At 39.5% G+C, this 20,207-nt stretch overlaps 1 long non-coding RNA gene across 1 annotated transcript in view; it reads right to left on the bottom strand.

Annotated features, from left to right (window-relative positions):
• The window catches only part of LOC139142227 (uncharacterized), a 24,842-nt gene extending 8,739 nt beyond the window's left edge, over positions 1-16,103 (bottom strand). The window contains exons 1-3 of the long non-coding RNA XR_011554323.1: positions 15,845-16,103; positions 12,417-12,467; positions 8,577-8,699 (exon numbers count right to left, since the gene is read on the bottom strand). This is a non-coding gene — a long non-coding RNA (uncharacterized lncRNA). The remainder of the gene's footprint in view (positions 1-8,576; positions 8,700-12,416; positions 12,468-15,844) is intronic.
• Positions 16,104-20,207: the final 4,104 nt, after the last annotated feature.

Below are 20,207 nucleotides of genomic sequence, written 5' to 3'. Positions count from 1 at the left end.
ATGATTACGAAATGAAAACTCACTGTCGTTTTTATTTTAGTATGATTTTAACTTTCGTTTTAATTGTTTTCATTGCCATATGAAAATTATTCTGATTCCATTGTTGTTGATTTTGGCTTTCGAACTAAAATCATTGTCGTTTTGATATTCGTTATGATTTTCGTTTATTTTTGAAATCAAATTCATTTCCTTTTATCAAATCGTTTGAGTGATCTGCACATGTATCGGCTATTACGTCGCTGGCTTGACTGCAAAACCCTGTCGTTAACTTCAATAGTATGTATTTTGTAGGTTAAACAACAACGTCACGCGATTTGACTGGATGAAACCGTTCATTAATGTACTAGCTAGCCGTATTGAAGTTGTGCCAATCTAGCGTCGTGTGCGAGAACTAGTAGGCACGCTTTTTACTCACGTGGCGGGCATTTTATTTCCATGTAGAGGTCGGTGTAAAATGGCCAACCAAGTGCTAAAGGATCAGGATCTCAACTTCCACCGCACACAACATGCAGTTAAGAACTACCTGCGGAGCTGGCAGATGGATGTTCGTGAAAGGATCGACTCGGAGCTGACCCCAAGCCTTTTTGGATTGTGTACTACCACGGTCCCTCCACAAAAGGACCGTGGTACTACCAAAGATCAACCATAGATTCACTGAAGAGGTTTGGGACCTGGGGGCCTAAAGTTCCAGTTTGCGCTGAGGGTCCATCTTACTCTAAACAAACAAGAAGGTTACCATGATCATCCAGAGCCCGTGCTCCGCAATAGGCAAGAAGTGCTCCTACATGCCAGGGAGAGAGGAGAAGCATTACGCCGTGTCTTCCCAACTCTCCTTGTGATGTTAGAAAGGTGGACACAGAGGGGCGTAGGCTTGGTGGTTAATAGAGTTAATACCCACTGACTGAACATCGCTTAATACCAGCCCCTTAGAGATGGCTCTTACAGCTCACAACCAGCAGCTCTCAGAAACAAGAAGGCAATCATTAGCGTGAAAAACAAAGATGAGCTTTGTTTCCTGCAAAGCATCATGTGGACAGGCCATCGATGTACCAAATCAAGGACGGGCTGGACAAGGCCTTCAACGGCGTCAATACCCCCACCCACTGTCCAAGATTGGTAAAGTTGAGAGACAGGGAGGCCTGGCCATAAAAGTCTTTGGCTGGGACAAAGGCGGTGTCATTGCCTTTCACATCAGCAAGCAGCCCAAGGGAATGGCTAGGAGAAATATTATGTTGGTTGAGGCGGTTGGGAAATCCCACTACACCCACTTGAAAAACCCCAACCGGCTGCTGTAAGACCAGTCAAATAACATCAACCACAAACACTACTGCGTACTCTGCCTCCATGGGTACACCAAGCCACGGACCGTGACCAAGCAGGATCTGCTGGAGGCCCATAATCCTGAGTGTCAGGGGATTAGAATGACTGTCTTGAGGGTTGAGATGCCAGAAGAGGACATAAAAAAGATCACCTACCAGAACCACCGCAAGCAGCTCCCCACCCCTTGTGATCTACGCTGACTTCAAGGCCCTGATCACTAAGTTAAAGGGCCCAAAGCTAAACCTAGCGGCCACAACTTTGTACGAAGGGGTTTTGCTGGCAAGGCTATGGCAAGCCATTCGGGACCACCGGCAACAACAGTTGAACCAATGCAAAATTACATAGTAATGCACAGGTGATCTGCCAACAACGTAGGCTGCCAACAACGGACACAAATTACCATCTGCACATGCGTATAAGATGACATCACTCATTCAGATAAAGTTCGATCAATGCAGCAAGGCGCAGGCGGCAGAAGTTGCAACTGAAAAATAACCTGAGGGCAGCGCTGCCCTGAGGGTAGCTCAGAGCAGAGGAAACATGTGCACAACATTCAATGACGTCACTGAGGAACTGTATATCTGCCCTATGGGCAGCTTAGATATATTGCTGCCCTCAGGGCAGATTGTTAGATAGGATAGGAAATGTATGTCTGCCCTGAGGGCAGCTCTGATATATTGCTGCCCTCAGGGCAGATTAATAGATAAACTATCATGCAATGAAGTGTGAGCATAGGAAATGTATGTCTGCCCTGAGGGCAGCTCAGATATATGCTGTCCTCGGGGCAGATTGGTAGATAGTATAGGAAATGTATGTCTGCCCTGAGGGCAGCTCTGATATATTGCTGCCCTCAGGGCAGATAATCAGAACTGCCCTCAGGGCAGATTGATAGATATACGATTATGCAATGAAGTGTGAGCATAGGAAATGTATGTCTGCCCTGAGGGCAGCTCTCATATATTGCTACCCTCAGGGCAGATTGGTAGATATACAATTATGCAATGAAGTGTGAGCATTGGAAATGTATGTCTGCCCTGAGGGCAGCTCAGATATATCGCTGCCCTCACGACAGATTGGTAGATATACACTAAGCAATACTTTAAGGATTAGAAATGTATGTCTGCCCTGAGGACAGCTCTGCTATATTGCTGCCCTCAGGGCAGATTGATAGATATACAATTTTGCAATGATGTGTGAGCACAGGAAATGTATGTCTGCAATGAGGGCAGCTCTGATATAGTGCTGCCCTCAGGTCAGATTAATAGATATACACTATGCAATACTTTAAGGATAGGAAATGTTTGACTGCCCTGAGGGCAGCTCTGATATATTGCTGCCCTCAGGGTAGACTGATAGATATACAATTATGCAATGATGTGTGAGCATAGGAAATGTATATCTTCCCTGAGGGCAGCTCAGATATATTGCTGCCCTCGTTGCAGATTGGTAGATAGTATAGGAAATGTATGTTTGCCTCAGGGCAGCTCAGATATATTGCTGCTCTCAGGGTAGATTGGTAGATATACACTATGCAATACTTTAAGGATAGGAAATGTATGTCTGCCCTGAAGGCAGCTCTGATATATTGCTGCCCTCAGGGCAGATTAATAGATATACAATTATGCAATGATGTGTGAGCATAGGAAATGTGTGTCTGCCCTGAGGGCAGCTCAGATATATGCTGTCCTCGGGGCAGATTGGTAGATAGTATAGGAAATGTATGTCTTCCCTTAGGGCAGCTCTGATATATTGCTATCCTCAGAGCAGATTGATAGATATACAATTATGCAATGAAGTGTGAGCATAGGAAATATATGTCTGCCCTGAGGGCAGCTCAGATATATTGCTGCCCTCAGGTGAGATTAAAATGTATAAAATTATGCAATGAGGTGTGAGCATAGGAAATGTATGTCTGCCCTGGGGGCAGCTCAGATATGTTGCTTCCCTCAGGGCAGATTGATAGATATACAATTATGCAATGATGTGTGAGCATAGGAAATGTATGTCTGCCCTAAGGGCAGCTCTGATATATTGCTGCTCTCAGGTCAGATTAATAGATATACACTATGCAATACTTTAAGGATAGGAAATGTATGTCTGCCCTGAGGGCAGCTCTGATATATTGCTGCCCTAAGGGCAGATTGATAGATATACAATTATGCAATGATGTGTGAGCATAGGAAATGTATGTCTGCCCTGGGGGCAGCTCAGATATGTTGCTGCCCTCAGGGCGGATGTTAGATATACACTATGCAATACTTTAAGGATAGGAAATGTATGTCTGCCCTGAGGGCAGCTCTGATATATTGCTGCCCTAAGGGCAGATTGATAGATATACAATTATGCAATGATGTGTGAGCATAGGAAATGTATGTCTGCCCTGGGGGCAGCTCAGATATGTTGCTGCCCTCAGGGCGGATGTTAGATATACACTATGAAATACTTTAAGGATAGGAAATGTATGTCTGCCCTGAGGGCAGCTCTGATATATTGCTGCCCTAAGGGCAGATTGATAGATATACAATAATGCAATGATGTGTGAGCATAGGAAATGTATGTCTGCCCTGAGGGCAGCTCAGATATATTGCTGCCCTCAGGGCATATTGGTAGATATACACGATGCAATACTTTAAGGATAGGAAATGTATGTCTGCCCTGAGGGCAACTCAGACATATTGCTGCCCTCAGGTTAGACATACGTTTCTTTTCTTATTGCATAGTGTATATCCACCAATCTGGAATGAGAGCAGCAATAAGTTTTGCATAGTGTATATCTACTGATCTGCCCTGAGGGCAGCAATATATTAGAGCTGCCCTCAGGGCAGACATACAGTTCCTCAGTGACGTCATTGGATGTTGTGCATATGTCTACTACACTCTGAACTGCCCTAAGGGCAGCGCTGCCCTCAGGTCATTTTTCAGTTGCAACTTCTACTGCCTGCGCATGGAGGCACATGTTCCATGCCTGGCCTGAAGACCATAGTACGTTACAGGTAAATGTTGTTTCATTTTGCTTTAGCTTACAGTACTGATGTGATCCTAAGTAAGAAAAACTGACCAGCTTTAATGAACGATCAATCTCTAGCGATCCCCTGGGTCCCCATCGTCCGGCTTTGAAATTGAAGTGCACGAAATCTGTGTTGCATGTGAATCTTTTTGAAATGTGTACAAACATTTTTAATTTTACAACAAAACACTATTTGATACAGAGCCGTACAGTCTGTCAGTTCTGTTCGAGCCCTCTGTGATCAAGCAACAATTATGGTGAGCATGTTTCAGCATTGTTTATATTAGCTGATTTCCATGGTTCTCCGATGCCAGGCACCCTAACTAATGTTTGATAGGAACAAAATTGTCATTCTTCCAGTATCGATATTTAGAAAAAATTTGTTTGGACCAGGGAAAAGGTTGCCATGACAAAATAAGGTGGCATGTAGTGCATCATATGTTACTCATCTGAAAACGTAGTATAATTACTTAAGTTTGTAATTCTGATGGTTAGTTAGCTAACTGAATGTCTTTTTTTCGAAGTCAAGTTGCGCATGGTACATAATTTGGTGATGTTATTAAAACTTCTATTCCAAATGAAGAGCAAAATATAATTTTATTAGATATCTCCAAACAGTTCTTTTGATGTTAAACGTAACAACGTGCAAAATGTATGGAAAAAAAATAATATCTACCCAATAGAAATACATTTTATACTAATTCTGCTACAGACAACCGTCATATCCTTGCAGTAAATGCCTGTGAACAATAAATCAAAAGTGGGAAAAGGAGCGTCAACAAGTCACTTTCTGTGCAGACATTAGAGTAATAGTGTCCTGTTATCGGCTGGCTACACTGTCGGTTGCTGTGGTCTAACGGGAGCGTCCGGTGACATGCAAAATTTACTCTACTCAATAGAATCTATATTTGTTTTCATTATCAATTCGAATTTTGGGTGACAAGCTTGAAAAACTAAACTTAAAATGTAATAAAACTTAAATTTTCAAATAAAGTTTCGCAGGAACTCTATTGTGTTTGACTTCGCATGGGTAAACATTATTTTTTTTTGTTTCTGTCGTCCCATATCTATATATTATCTCGAAGCAGACGGCTGCAAACAATAAGCTGTAAATGATTTGTTGCTAAATAAAACAAATTTCCATCGGCATCTTGTCACCTTTGTCGGCAGACTACGATGTTGGCAAATTTGGGAGGAAATATGATTAGCTCTGATTGTGTGTTGTAAAATAAAACGCAAATTTCCATCGACTTACGCGTTGGGTTTACGTGTCTTGTCACCATTGTCGGCAGGCTTCGTTGTTGGCAGCGTTACCCTGCCAACAATGTAGCCTGCCGACAAAGGTGACATGCATAAAAAGACATCTACACGATCATTAATATTTTATTCCACAATGTGGTTCACAAACAAGCAAAGTAAAGAAAAACTATTCTTCCTGTTCGTCCCCCTTTCCGTTAGCGGGGACACACGAAATATAAGTCAACGGCCGGTCTACTGAATCAATTGGCATTAAAACTGTCTTAAATAAAGAATTACAAAAAAAATAATTATTAAATAATAAAACAACCTCAAGTCCTGTAGGTAGACGGTAAAAAACCATAAAATACAAATTTTTGGGGAAATATGATAAGCTCTGAATGATTTGTTGTAAGATAAAACGCAAATTTCAATCACGCGTGGGGTTTACGTGTACTTGGTCACCGTTGTTGGCAGGTTATGTTGTTGGCAGTGTTACCCTGCCAACAACGTAACCTGCCGACAACGGTGACTTGCGTAAAAATGACATCTACCGAAATCATAACTATTTTATTTCATAAAATGAGGTTCGCAAAGAAAGAAATTAAAGAAAAACTATTAGTCCTGTTCATTTCTCCTGCCCCACCTCCTTTCCGTTAGCAGGGAGACACGAAATGCAAGTTTACCGTGTACTGATTGGGCACTAAAACGTTTTTGAATTAACTTTTACGAAAACTAATACTTAAAAACCATATTTAAAAACTATCTATTGTTGATTGACCAATCAGAGTGCTCAATTCAGGGTGTTTTATCTACTCGTTAAGCCTTGGTCACCAAATTCCAGAATCGAATGACAGCGCCGTAGTAAAGTACTGTCCAATCAAAAGTGAACATGTCATATTCTGTAGGCATCTGGTATGTTTTAATATTCAAATGTGGTAACACAGCGGAAACCAGCTGCAACACAAAATCTGCTGTGCCCTAGGGCATTTATATAATGTGCCCTAGGGCATTTAAAGGATGTTCCATTACACTGGAAGGCTATTTCACAAATAAAAGTTTTAATTCATATCCTAAACATGTTACATTGATAAAGGGGACGGTTGACGTAAACACATTGAAAACGAAAATATATCAGTTAGGGGCGATAGTTTTTAAGTCGAATAAAACCCTCGTACTCGGGCTCTTCTGGCATATAAAGTGAGCAAAAACTAACAGTTCCAGAGCTGGTCTCTGGAACTAATTACCATCGGCATGGGGTTTACATGTCTTGTTACCGTTGTTTGCAGGCTACGTTGTTGACACTGATACCCTGCCAACAACGTAACCTGCCAATATCGGTGACAGGCATAAAAATGACCTCTAACGAAATCATAACTATTTTATTTCATAACATGAGGTTCGCAAAGAAGCAAAGAAGGGAAAAGCTATTCTTCCTGTTCATTTTTCACCCCTTTCCGTTAGCAGGGAGTCACGAAATATAAGTGTACTGTGTACTGAATCAATAAAACACGATTTGAACTAATTTGGGATAATTTGATTTTCATATTTTTCAAATTTCTCAAAAATGTTAGGTGCCCTATAGTTGAATGTTGAGGTTACATTTTTAGATGAAATTGACATTACTTGGCCATCCAATTATCCCAAATTAGTTCCAATCGTGTTATGGGCACTAAACCTTTCTTGAATTAACTATATTGCAAAGTAAGTGAGGCTACCCACAATTCCCCTTGATTTGTTCACTCAGACATTTTTTGCTAAAGGCTTTTTCAATTTTATCAGTTTCTTAACAATTTTTAACTTACAATTCAAGTTCAGATTATTTGTTACGACTATGTTCCAAAATTATTGATTATGTTAAAATTCAAGAGTAAATGGAATGAGAAGTTGATGTTTGGAGGTGCTAAAAATTGCACACTTGTCAAGATAAAGTTATCAGCAACTAAGATGGTCTCATCATACCACCTGTCAGACATGCAAATTTCCTTTGTTATGAACAGTATAAAAATCAATACCCTTTCTTTCGCCAACACAGATGCAACTTATTCCCTTAGTTTCCTTGAAAATATTGTGTATGGCTGTCAAAAATTTATGTCGACAAAATTACAAAATTGCTATCTCCTCCGCGGAAAAAGGTTGATCTTCACATTATTCACAGTGAGAAATCAGAAAATTATGATGATCAGAACTATGTTGCCAGAATTTTGAAATATGGACCGAGTTGTTCTGTGTACAGAAGAAATTTGCTTCAGTTCAGTGAGTGATCTCCGTGTGTACAGATCATGGAGGATTGTGGGTAGCCTCACTTACTGTGTATTGCAATAAAATAACCATTGCAATATAAAGCAACCAAGTCCTGTCAGCAGACGATAGAAAATGATAAAAATACGGATTTGGGTGAAAATATGACTAGCTATAAATCATTTCGTGTAAAATAAAACGCAAATTTCCATGAGTGTGGGTTTAAAGTGTCTTGTTACCGTTGTTGGCAGGCTACGATGTTGGCATCGATGCCCTGCCAACAACGTAACCCATGTCGACAATTGTGAAATGCATAAAGATGACATCTAAACAATCACAACTATTTTATTTAATAAAATGAGGTTCGCAAAGAAGCAAATAAAGGAAACGCTATTACTCCTGTTCATTTCTCCTCCGCCACCCCTTTCCGTTAGTAGGGAGACACGAAATATAAGTTAACTGTGTACTAAATCAACGGGCACCAAAACTTTCTTGAATTAACTATTACGAAAAATAATTATTACAATATAAAACAACCAAGTCCTGTCACCAGACGAAAGAAAATGATTAAATACGAATTTGTTTGGAAATATGATTAGCTGTAAATGATTTATTGTAAAATAAAACGCGAATTTCCATGGGCGTGTGGTTTACATGTCTTGTCACCGTTGTTGGCAGGCTACGTTTTGGAAGCTCCATTCTGCCAGCGACGGTGACGCCCAAATTTTACGCATGCGCAGATGACAATGTGTCTCCGTTGTTGGCAGCATACCTTATTGGCAGAACACCGGCGACGACTATTACACGTACCCATGGACAGCACCGGCGACAACAACAAGATTTTAAACGTCACCGACAACTCTTGAGCCGACAACTATAGAATTTCGGCCGACACCTGCAACGAAAAAACGGACACCTTCAGCTCAAAATCCGGCACCTCTACTGCGAGCTGGCCCGGCAGCGGCAGCACTGTTCATTCAATTGAAGCGCCTGCGCATGCTGATTATACTCAATGCCGCTGGCAACAACTCTAGTCAATGCAAGCAATGCAAATTTTAAATACATATGTCACACGCTGGGAGATGTGCCAAGTCTCTTTTTACCTGTATTGCATGTTTCTAAATCACAATTACCTGTAAACAGGTCCACAAGCACCATTAGTAATAATGATTTCATGTTATTCGTCTATATGTAGATGTCTTTAGCTGATGCAGGTCCTGAAGTTAGCAGTATACTATGCGTGTTCAGACACTTCAGAAAAGGGTTATTATCACATGGTGTAAATACTGTATTGGTGCTATATAAGACCATATGTTATTTCACATTGCTAAGTACAATAGAAAGGTAAAATACATATTTTATATAGAAAACTTATCGTAATTTGACAACTTGAAGAAATTGATACAGGTAGCAACAATAATTAAAAATCAAAGTAAAACTTAAGTTGCCCACGCGGCTATAGTTCAAAAAAGGAATAATAAATGCAAGATACTGGTTTCAATAACAAACTATCACTAGAAAAACTTGTTACCAAGAAATATTGTCACATCTTTAATTTGTCTTTTCAAAATTTCCAGTTTCCCGATGCACTGAAAATTGCCAAAGTCGTCCCAATTTACAAAAAGGGATCAAAAGACGAGCCTGGAAATTATCGTCCGATTTCTGTTTTACCCCTAGTAAGTAAAATTCTGGAGAAAATTGTAAATAAGCAGATTATGAAGTTCTTGGACAGGCATAGCCTTCTTTTCAAACACCAATACGGCTTTCGTGAGAAACGAAGTGCCAAATTATCCCTCATCAATCTTGCGAATAATTTAACACAGCAAATTGATCAAGGAAATTCAACCATGGGTGTTTTCATTGATTTTACGAAGGCATTTGATACGATTGATCACAATGTACTACTATCGAAACTCCAGCATTATGGTGTGAGGGGGACCCACTTCTCTGGCTTACAGATTATTTGAACAATAGATCCCAATATGTGTGTACAAACGAATTTATGTCAGAAAACTACCAGTGAATTGTGGTGTTCCTCAGGGATCTGTACTTGGACCGACTTTAGTTTTAGTGTATATTAATGATTTACCAAATTCTTCTAAGTACTTTGACTTTCGACTATTTACAGATGATTCAAACCTTTTTCATACTTTTCCAGCTGACATAATGAATGTAGATCTATCTACAGTTGATCACCATCTTAAGAATGTTACACGCTGGTGCGATGCTAATAAGTTGACAATAAATACTTCTAAAACAAGTCACGTAATTTTTCACAGTAAACGCAAATTGTTATCAACCACAGGGGTTTTGTCTGTCAGAAACATTGTACTTAATGAGGCCTCGGAGGCATTATTTGTCGGAGTGACAATTGATAAACATCTAATGTGGAAAAAACACATTGCCGAAATAAATAAATGCATAAGAAGAAAAGCGGGGATTTTATTCAAATTAAGAAATGTTCCAAGAAATGTACTTGTTTTATTATACAATGCTTTCATTTTACCTAATATAATGTACGGTCTTGAAGTCTGGGGTAATACATATTCATCATACTTAAATACTATTTATATCTCTCAAAAAATATGTGTACGTGCGATAACGTTTTCTGGATTCCAAGAGCCTTCCTCACCCTTATTCCAGAACTTGGAAATTTTAGATTTTTAGGCCTAAAAAAAAGTTGTGTGTTTCCGGTAACCCGACCTACCCTAGTTCAACCCCCCCCCCCCCCCCCCCCCGACCCTAAACTTTTTTTTGGACCTTGAAAACAAATCCCGCGAAATTGGCTGGGAAAAGTTTTAAATCACGCGTGATTTCATGACGTCATTAAACAACAATAGCGACTGCTTGTGCAAGCGTGTTTTCCGTAACATGTGAGAAATGCGATCACGTTCAAGAAAACATGTAAAAAGTGGGAGAGGCTCCCCACCTAACTATCCAAAATGTTTTTGTGTCGAGTTCGTGTTTAATTCGTTTCAAAAACGTGTTCCTATATTCTTATCCGATTTTTTGTGTTAATGAAAATGTTTGTTTCACCTCGGATATTTGTAGGGAAGTTTGGATTAGTGTGTACGGTAATGTTTTGTTTGTGTGGGGAAAGCTTATGGCGATTGTAAAAAGTGTGAAAGAGGCTCCCCACCTAACTATCCAAAATGTTTTTGTGTCGAGTTTGTGTTTGATTCGTTTCAAAAATGTGTTCCTACATTCACCAAAGTGAAAAACAGGGTGACCCCCATGAATCCATCGGCCTCCGAGGCCGAAGAAACTGACCAGTCACTCATTCCCGCTAATTTTTATATGTATATCTTGTGCCAATTGTCGTAACCAAGCCCCGCCCTAAGAACATTTGGTCACACTGAGATAAATGTTACACCTTAATTCCAATTCGATACAGATATTTCCGCCATTGTATGAAAAGATACTTGGCCACGCCCAAAATGAAATGGGAAAATCGGACATTTGGTATAATGGAAATTGCAAAAACGGAAATACGAGTTGTGGGAATTAGAGTTTGTCAGAGGGAAATTCGAATGGCCGTAAAGTGCCATCCTCACAGCAGTATACACCTGTTTCCTATATTTCAATCTCAGCCCAAAGATTTTAAATTTCGAAATAGGCCTAAAAGTTAATAATCAAGATGACAAAACCATTTGAAAATTGAAAATTAGCTCCCTTTCGATTTTCTTTTTTGAATGCAAATTGGTTTATTGGTTGGCCGAATTGTGCCACGGATTTGAGAGCTTCCCTCGCATGATGGGATCAGTTTTTTAAATAACTGTGAAGACTATTTTAATTCAAATCTGAACATTAAATTTAATGTATGAGTAAGTAAAGCAAAGCAAATCAAAGTAACGTTGAATATTTTATGTTATATTATTTTATATTTCATATTATAGTTTCAAAAGTCAATATGACAATGACAATGAAAATACTTAAATGAAAATGTAAATTGAAATCAAACTCAAACATGAAATCGACAATCAAAATCAAAATCAAAAGTCAAAATAAAAAACAAAATGATATAAGTGTAGAAAGTCAAAAACGCAACTCACAACAATATCTCAATTAAACTACAACAATTTTGAATTTTCAAAATAGGAATCGAAACGAAAATTAAACGAAATCAAAAATAAAAATCCGGACAGAAGTCAAAACAAAATAAAAACGAGTATTACTTTAAGTTTTAAAATTAACGAATTTAACTTTGAAAACGAAAAGCAAAACGGAAATAAAACCTGAAGTCAAAATCGCCATTAAAATTAAACTTATTATAAAATGACAAATAAAGATGTATTGCAAATGAAAATTAATACTAAAAGGGCTCTGAATGCCAAAAAATGTTTTTTGAAAGTGAGTAATTATAGATAAAAATGGTTTGATGAGCCTCCTCGGTGGCGCCATACTACAGACATATAGGCATCATAGAGAATGTGAAAAAAGAAACAATTACCACCCTGGTCGGTCTCTTCTTTTCGGTCCCAATTATTTGTGTGCGGGCGTGTTTTTGTAATGATGTATATTTAATATCATATTCAGCCGTCCTGAACCAACTCATTGACTCGGACCAGCGAAGTGATCTATATGATTGGGCGATAAAACATGACCTACTTACTCACTCTTACTCCGAACGGCCTTGTCTTCAAAAGAATGGACACTACGTCACCTGCCATATCGGGATAATGGTTATCTAATTAATGAACGTTTGTCGTCACCGAAACAAAACACATTGAAGCAATGTTCACTTTTGAGCGAGAGAGCAGTCAAGAATACAAATTTCGCTCTACTTTGTAACACATTTATTTACGCAAAATTATCAATATTTAATAGTTAATATATTTTGACTCTGTTTCGAGAACAACAGTGATTGATGAAGAGTGTTGCTTGTGTCGAAAGTGATAGTTTCACTTTTGCTTTGAGTAGCGTAGATAAGTTATTGTAGATTCAGATTCAGAATTATAATTTGGGTTATTCTTTCATTCTATATCATTTATCGAACAATCTTCCTTAAATTTGCTGTAAAGTAATTTCATACTTACGTATACCATTTTCACATTCGATTACTTTTAAACAGGAACTTACAGGACCGTGGGCGCACAATAGAGCGATTATTCATGACGCTCATAATTACATACACTGGGCGGGATTTTTCGAAGTCACGTTTGGACGATGGATAATGGAGGGGTAAACACTATCTGTTACCAATTAAGAGGGATTTCAATTATCACCTTCTGTCTAAATGTAATTGAAACCTGAACAAGGAATTTGTCTCCACGGGTAAAATAAACTGAACGCGATCATTTTATGGCCGCAGTAAACCCCGTCTAACTTGAGGTCCCGGGCTTGAGGTCTGCCTAAATGCAGTCAGAGTGAACGTCGACTAAAACTCCGTTGTATACTACAGCATGATGACATCTTATGTATAACTAATTCAGTTGTTATAAGGAATGAATCAAAGGCAACATTTTCGCCTTCTATTTGAAAACATAAACAGCGCTGGCAGCGTCCGACAACGTCCGCGAATTCACAAACAATGGAACACAACACCGACCATAACGAAGTGAAGCGTGAATGTCACTGGCAGGATTTTGACCCCGGGATGACGTAATTGAGGTGAAATGTACGTTGAGGTAACGTAAACTTTGACTGCACACGATACGATATGCCTACAGGAATTCGCACGATGCATAAATTTTGTGACAAACAGAACTTAAAGTTTTCCATTGACATTGAAACTTAGACTTGTAATACTGTAAATCCGAGCGTTGGTATTTCAATTTTCATGACGCTGTGGTGTAGTTCGCCGCGATCGCGCGAGTAAGCTTGTTCGGATCGGATACATCGCCGTCAAGAGTTATCTATACTCGCGAATGACGCTTGTCTGTCCATGCAGTTTTTGCACTTTTCGTTTATCTGGTGACTTAAGTTCCGACGCCTGATAACGTTTCGACACTGTCGAAAATGAAAAGACAGATGCGTCTTTGCCCGCTTTTCGTCAATCACTAGTAACATTTGTCGACACGGATCGACTGGCATTGGTATCAAGTTTGATAAACGGTACAAAGAAGCACGGTCCCTCCAAGTTGGCAATCTATAGACGCAAGCTGAATGTGTGAATCGTTTCTGGAACATGTCCTGTGTCACGAGTAGGGTATCCAAAGCTCACATGTTTATATCTGTGTCTTGATTAGGGTACACAGGTGTAATTTGTTGTCTCAGACTAATAGACCGTAAGAAAATTGGACGTGAACGGAAAAGCCGAATGCCCAATAGCATCAGCTGGCAATGTCCTCCATAATTTCAAGTTATGGTACGAGAATACAGTGAAGTAGCATTTATATATTGTTTTTTTCTTTTTTCTAATTTTCTAGGCCTTACGTTTTTGTCATGCTATACCTCTATAACTTTTATCTAGTAACGACATGGTAAGACTTGCTGTCACATCTTGCAATAAAACGTGTGCAATCTAAACGCTGATGAACAGCGAGTATGGAGCAACAAAGACCGATGTGGAGCCATGATTTCTCATTTTCCGCTAGCCGGACAATTTTTCCTGAATGTTTATTCTGATGAATGAACGACAACTGGAGTAAACTGAGGCGACTCCAACCCAATTTGAAAAGATGGTCTACATTTTACTGCCACTGGCGTTTTCTACAGACAAAACACACAGACAAATGTCATGATGATACTGCAGTATGATGACGTTACCGGGACTGACTTTTTTTTGAACGTGTTGATTTCATCATGGACGTGTAAGACAAAGATATCCAGATATTATTTGATTACAATGTCGGATCATCGGATGTATACCTGACAGACCTAAATAGGGTCATAACTTTGACCCTGAGATCACATTTTATCGACCATTTAGGGTGATTTCGGTGACATCGTCTAAGACTCGAGACTTGCAACTTTTAGGTCAAGCCCTGACGTCACATACTCTCAAATAGGCAATTTTTGTTCATTTCGATATTATCTACGCTATCATCAAGCTTACACTGTCAAACTCCGTGTGACAAGAAGCCGTGACACGACCTCTGCTAGGATAATGTCCTATCATTTTGAACATATGATCTTAGACAGAACTAAGACTGTACAGTGCACTTGTTTCGCACTTGCCATTGGTGGATGGAAATGACGAGAGTGATATCAGAACACATTTCAAGCCTTTTAGCACCCAAATGTCTTGTCACAGGAAGAAGCATAGTAAAGTTGCGCAGTACATTATCTCCCTTTGATGTCCGTTAGTGTGAAAAAAAAACGGACGACATTCTGGTGGGGTCCTGGGACCGTCGTCCAAGGACGAAAATTTTCCGCGTTGTTCGCGAAAAAAAACGGCCCTTCTCAGGACCAAATGCCAAACGGTCCTTTTCAGGACCACTACATGCTCCAAAAAGAGAAAACCGTGTATCGTGACTCCTTCCCTGGATGTATGTATGCGTGTTAGTATTTGTTGTTTGTAATCTTTATCTAATTGCATTGCTCTGATAAGTCGGTGCGTTATATTTGTCTCGGCCAGTGGGGTAAACATCGCTCTGACCACGTGATAACTTTGAATACCCATGATTGACAGTGTCGTGACATTTGCAAATAGGGGTCAAATGCTCGTTCCGGAACACGCTGTTGAAATATATGCCGGCGCTGACAAAAATTACGACATTTTCAAAGTTTATTTTCGACCTGACTGCATTTGCTGTATATTCATAGACAATATATGCGACATTTGGTGACATCAAACAGCTTGAACACGGTAAAATGACACGATTCTTGGACCAAACACGGCACGTCCGATCAGTAGCGTGGCTTTTTGACATTTGCATAGAATTACTGTAATCCGGCATTTATAGGGGAAGTTCCTGTTTAAGCTTCGAAATTTAGTTCAAGCATGATACGCTCTGCCACTTTTGATGTCATTAAGGTTTCAATTCAGCCAGGAATCCCTCTACAGGGGACAAATACGCAATTGGGCTAGTAATGAGTGTACCATATTCATTAAATTGTCAGCATAAGAAGAGAAATAAACAATAGAAAACTGCCTACCCGTTCGCTCTCTTCCTTGAATGCTTCTTCTCCGCGTATAGATATCGTGTGTCTCTGACACTCCACTTATATAGACTGGTCGTAGCAGCAATGAGTCAATCGTCATAGCCAACCATCAGCTTATCAACATTAATGCGAAAGGTTATTGGACCTTTCTCTTCCAGATATTTGCATACCAAACAATCCACAGTACGTGGTTTATCCCATGATGCAACTCGATTCGTACACACAGAGATCACCATTCTACCACCCAGGGCGCCATTAACAATTCTGACTAAAGCTGTCCAAAAATAGCCCCCAGCTTGAAATTGAGGTCGAATGCGTACGCATGACTTTTATCCTCGTTCGCAGTTACGTCAATGTGATAGCCCGAAAGACGTACATTTTTCAGTTTTTTTCCGGATCTTTATAGCATTTTTCTATCCAAAGATCCATATCATTGAAAATTGTCGTTAAGTTTTCATTTTTTTGCCCTTTTGGGGATATTTTTAGCTATCTCTTCTCTGGTTTTTTATCAATGATGCCTGAAAGAGTGCATACGCCATTGCCATGCTTGCTCCGAGTAAAATTATGTTCCCAGATTTTTATTTGACCGTCATTTGGAAATTTCAGCGCAATTATTTAGTAAAAAATGAGATTTTTAACGGAATTTTGGCTATTTCTCGATTACAAACGGGGATTTTGAGAATGGTCAACATTTGATTGTCGTGCAACTAAATACGATTCCAACGATATACTGCTTGCCTATGTTGACCCCAAAATCGAGGGAGGAGATAGAGTTTGAAAACAGACAGTCACATCGGAATGAAAAATGTACTTTGCCATGTTATAATTTTGCTTTTGTATGCACATGCACTGTACTCAGGCTTACGCTCGCTTGTGCCGGGATTAAAATCGTACGAGACACGGCGCTGAAACAAATACAAATGACATGGCTCATTGGCTGTATCTGTGTATTATGTACCGGTATTAATCATGTAATTTCTCGATCGCACGAAATATGAATCAATGTTCATTTTTGCACGGTCCTCGAACTGTAAAGACTAGAACAGATAGGAACGTGGCTTTGCATTGCCAACTGTTGACAAAACCTCTTTGTTACGATGCATTTTTAGGGTTGCGTTGCCGTCTTCTCCCGGGGACCGACTGATGTAAACAACACTGGCCGTACGTAAAACTACAAAGGCGCTACGCAGTACGCTGTTTCTACACGATCACAGGATACTGAAGTGTTTACAGAACTTTCACGATCGCTTGTTGAAAACTGCGTTCCATTAAATCCTCAATAGCTTTGCTGGTTTGGAAGGGGTGTCGATTCAGTGCAGCTTGCGTTCGCCGAAATGTGTTTCTGTCAGTGTCACCGCGTAGCCAGAGCTGACATGACATTCAGTAACTCGGTAATGCATGCTATCAATGTATCAGACATCGCAGCATTTGTGCTAAAAGTTAAATCCTTATATCTGGCCGATGATAAATACATATACGTGAATACAAGAAAAACTTCCACTGTCAGTCTAAATATTTTCGAGGCGATCGCAACGCGCTGATGACTGTATCTGCATGTACTCAACTATTGTATCGTGTTTCTATGGGTGCATACGCGCAATGGGGATAACGGGCAGGCCGATCTCCGTGTGTGCAAATCGCATTGCATCATGGGTACTTTCATGTACCGTGCAATCTGCGCAAGTACGCGGAATGACCGTTATTTGACCCCTTTTCTAGTTTATGCAGCGCCCCCAGCGTCATAGGTTTTCAAACACGGAAGTAATGTGCCGATTTCCCGCGTAATTTTTCTCGGGCATTCTAGACAAAAAAAAGACATATTCACTGGTAAATGTGATTTCATTGTATAAACCAATTATAAAAAATACAGACTAGCAACTTTTTTGGTGAAAATACTATCATTTTGTCGTTTTCCGGGTTCAATTGTAAACACAGCCCGCCGGTAGTAAAGGAGAAAACTCATTTTTTTTGCCTTTTTCATAACTGCAGCAAATTGATATAAAACTTATTTTTTTTATTTTGAAGTCACGATCGTAAATTTTAATACCTGAATTTTTAATTCAGAAACTTTCGTTCTGCTACCCCCAGAGGTCTTTGCGAAAAGCGCCCCTGTTTTGCAATTTGTGAAACCTCGTCATATATGCTCTAGACGTATGGGCGTTGGCAGCATCTGTGAGAAGCTCCGCTACTAGCACTCGAATTCTGAGCGGTTTTTCCCCGTAGAAATCGCAAACTGTTTGTGTTTCATTATCACGCAATTTCTAAACTTCTCTTCTGACCGTTATTTACTGGTTCTTAGTTTCACATTGGCGTTTTTTCCGGGTCTCATTTGTGGCGGCTACTGACCGGTGCGGTGACAGACTTCAGCACCAGCCTTTGCTGTAATTCACACGGGCGTTGTCACTTTGTCTAGTCATCGACTTTGGCCGTCGGAATTGGCAGTGTTCTTGTTTCTGGTTTCCGTACCAGATATTGTTGATATCTTCTTGTTGATTGTTTGGTTTGGCAGTTTTATTCCGAATTCTGTGGGTTGCGTTTTCTGGTCCCAGTGTCTGGATCTTCCAGAGGTCACTGACCTTGAACATCTTGGCAGAGGATATTTGAAGTTTTAAGATTTCAAACTGCCGTTGTGAGGCGTATTCTTTGATTTCTTTCCACTTCAGTATCATAGCATTCACTGTGGTTTTATATGAAATATGTCAAGCCAGCATACAGGCATGGGGAAGACTTGTAGTAGTAGTAACATTCACCTCTTTGGGCAGACTATACTTTTCATAAGTGCATTTGTTTTGATTGGAACAACAATGCCCCCTGTAAGTGAAAGTCTTCTACCAGCTCATCAATATATTCAGTATGGTACAATCGGGTATGATTTCCACCCAGAAAGCATATCAGCGTACCTGGTTTCAGTGAAATTACAGTACAAGTTGTTCAGATCAATTGATGTTGTCCATCGATTGTGTAGTGAAATTGGGATTGATGAAGACAATGACTTGTGTCATAAACTGGGGGTAAATTTACTGAATGATGATGAGCATGCAGATCCATACAGAATCCCAATCAATGTTGCTTTGGTGTATTCTCTACCATATCAATTAGCAAGTTGTATTTTTATTCTTACTATAGTTCCTATTCTCACTTCTTTAACCTTTCTGTATATTCCATTTTATTCGTGTATGGTGTTGGAATTGATAAGTAAAGTAGGATTAAGTGTTACCAGCAAAAAGAAAACCACTCAGAGTGTGACTGCCAACAATAGTGTTGACAGTGCTGTTGGAGAATATGACACTGTGTTGATCAGCCTTCAGTTACTCTGTTTGGTAATTGGCCTTTACAATTCTTACTTTATTTGTCATCCTGTTAAGTTTCAGTCTGCAATCATTAGTCACCTTGTTAGTCAGAGCTACAGTTTGGAGTTGTCGTCATGGATTGAGGTCTATGTTGTCAGCATTTCAATAATCAATTGTCTGGTGTGGCAAACAAGTATTTCATTTGTTCCACAGAGATCTGATATTTTCGATGAATTTGATCATGAGAAGTCATGTGGCCTTAGAAAGCACAATTTTAAGTGTGATGTTGTTGGCTTGTTTCGTTGGCAAAAGAGACTGCATGCCAAAATTATAAGGCTGTCTGTCCATATCGACAAGAAATTTGAGTCAAATTATCAAAATGGTATACTGCACAGACAAATGGCAAATATTCGTAAACAGATTATGTCTATAATTTGTAGGAGAGCTAGTTGTAGGAGGCTTTCATTTGGCATGAAAAATTCACATCTCATTGATTTGTACAACAATATAGTTGACCAGTTTCTACAACATGATAAGAAGTATTCCAAGATTGCAACATATAGAGAGACACCACGTAATGAAAGCATAAAGCTTTTGTTTGGCTATATCTTCCTGACTTATGTGACATCAGTCTACTTGGCCAGTCGGCCATATATCCATCTCCCACAAATTTATCAATTTTCCATTACTTTGCCTGATCAGTCAACTCTAATGTATGACTCTCCTTATAAGTTAGTTAGTCCTGACGATATCCATAAATTTCTTTATGAAATGATAAACATTCCACAAAGTGAATATAAATTGATGCATAGTGGTAAACCCCTGAATATGTCCACTATAGACCACAGTTTACACACTAACATAACCCTAAATGTGAGTGGACGTGGTGGGGCTCGAGGTAAAAAGTCATCTGATATGGTACATCCTGAAAAGTCATGTGGTCCATGTATTATTTGTGGAGGAGTATCAAAAACTAGATATTACCACTTATGCCGTCAAGACAATGAAGCAGTGGCCAAGTATATTACAGAGAATTTAAAACAAAAGATGGCGACATAATAGCTGCA

Source organism: Ptychodera flava, chromosome 10, assembly GCF_041260155.1.
Source record: "Ptychodera flava strain L36383 chromosome 10, AS_Pfla_20210202, whole genome shotgun sequence".
Classification (NCBI taxonomy): Eukaryota; Metazoa; Hemichordata; class Enteropneusta; family Ptychoderidae; genus Ptychodera; species Ptychodera flava.
The sequence above is the reverse complement of the archived record's forward strand: the minus strand, read 5'-3'. Positions and strand labels throughout refer to the sequence as shown.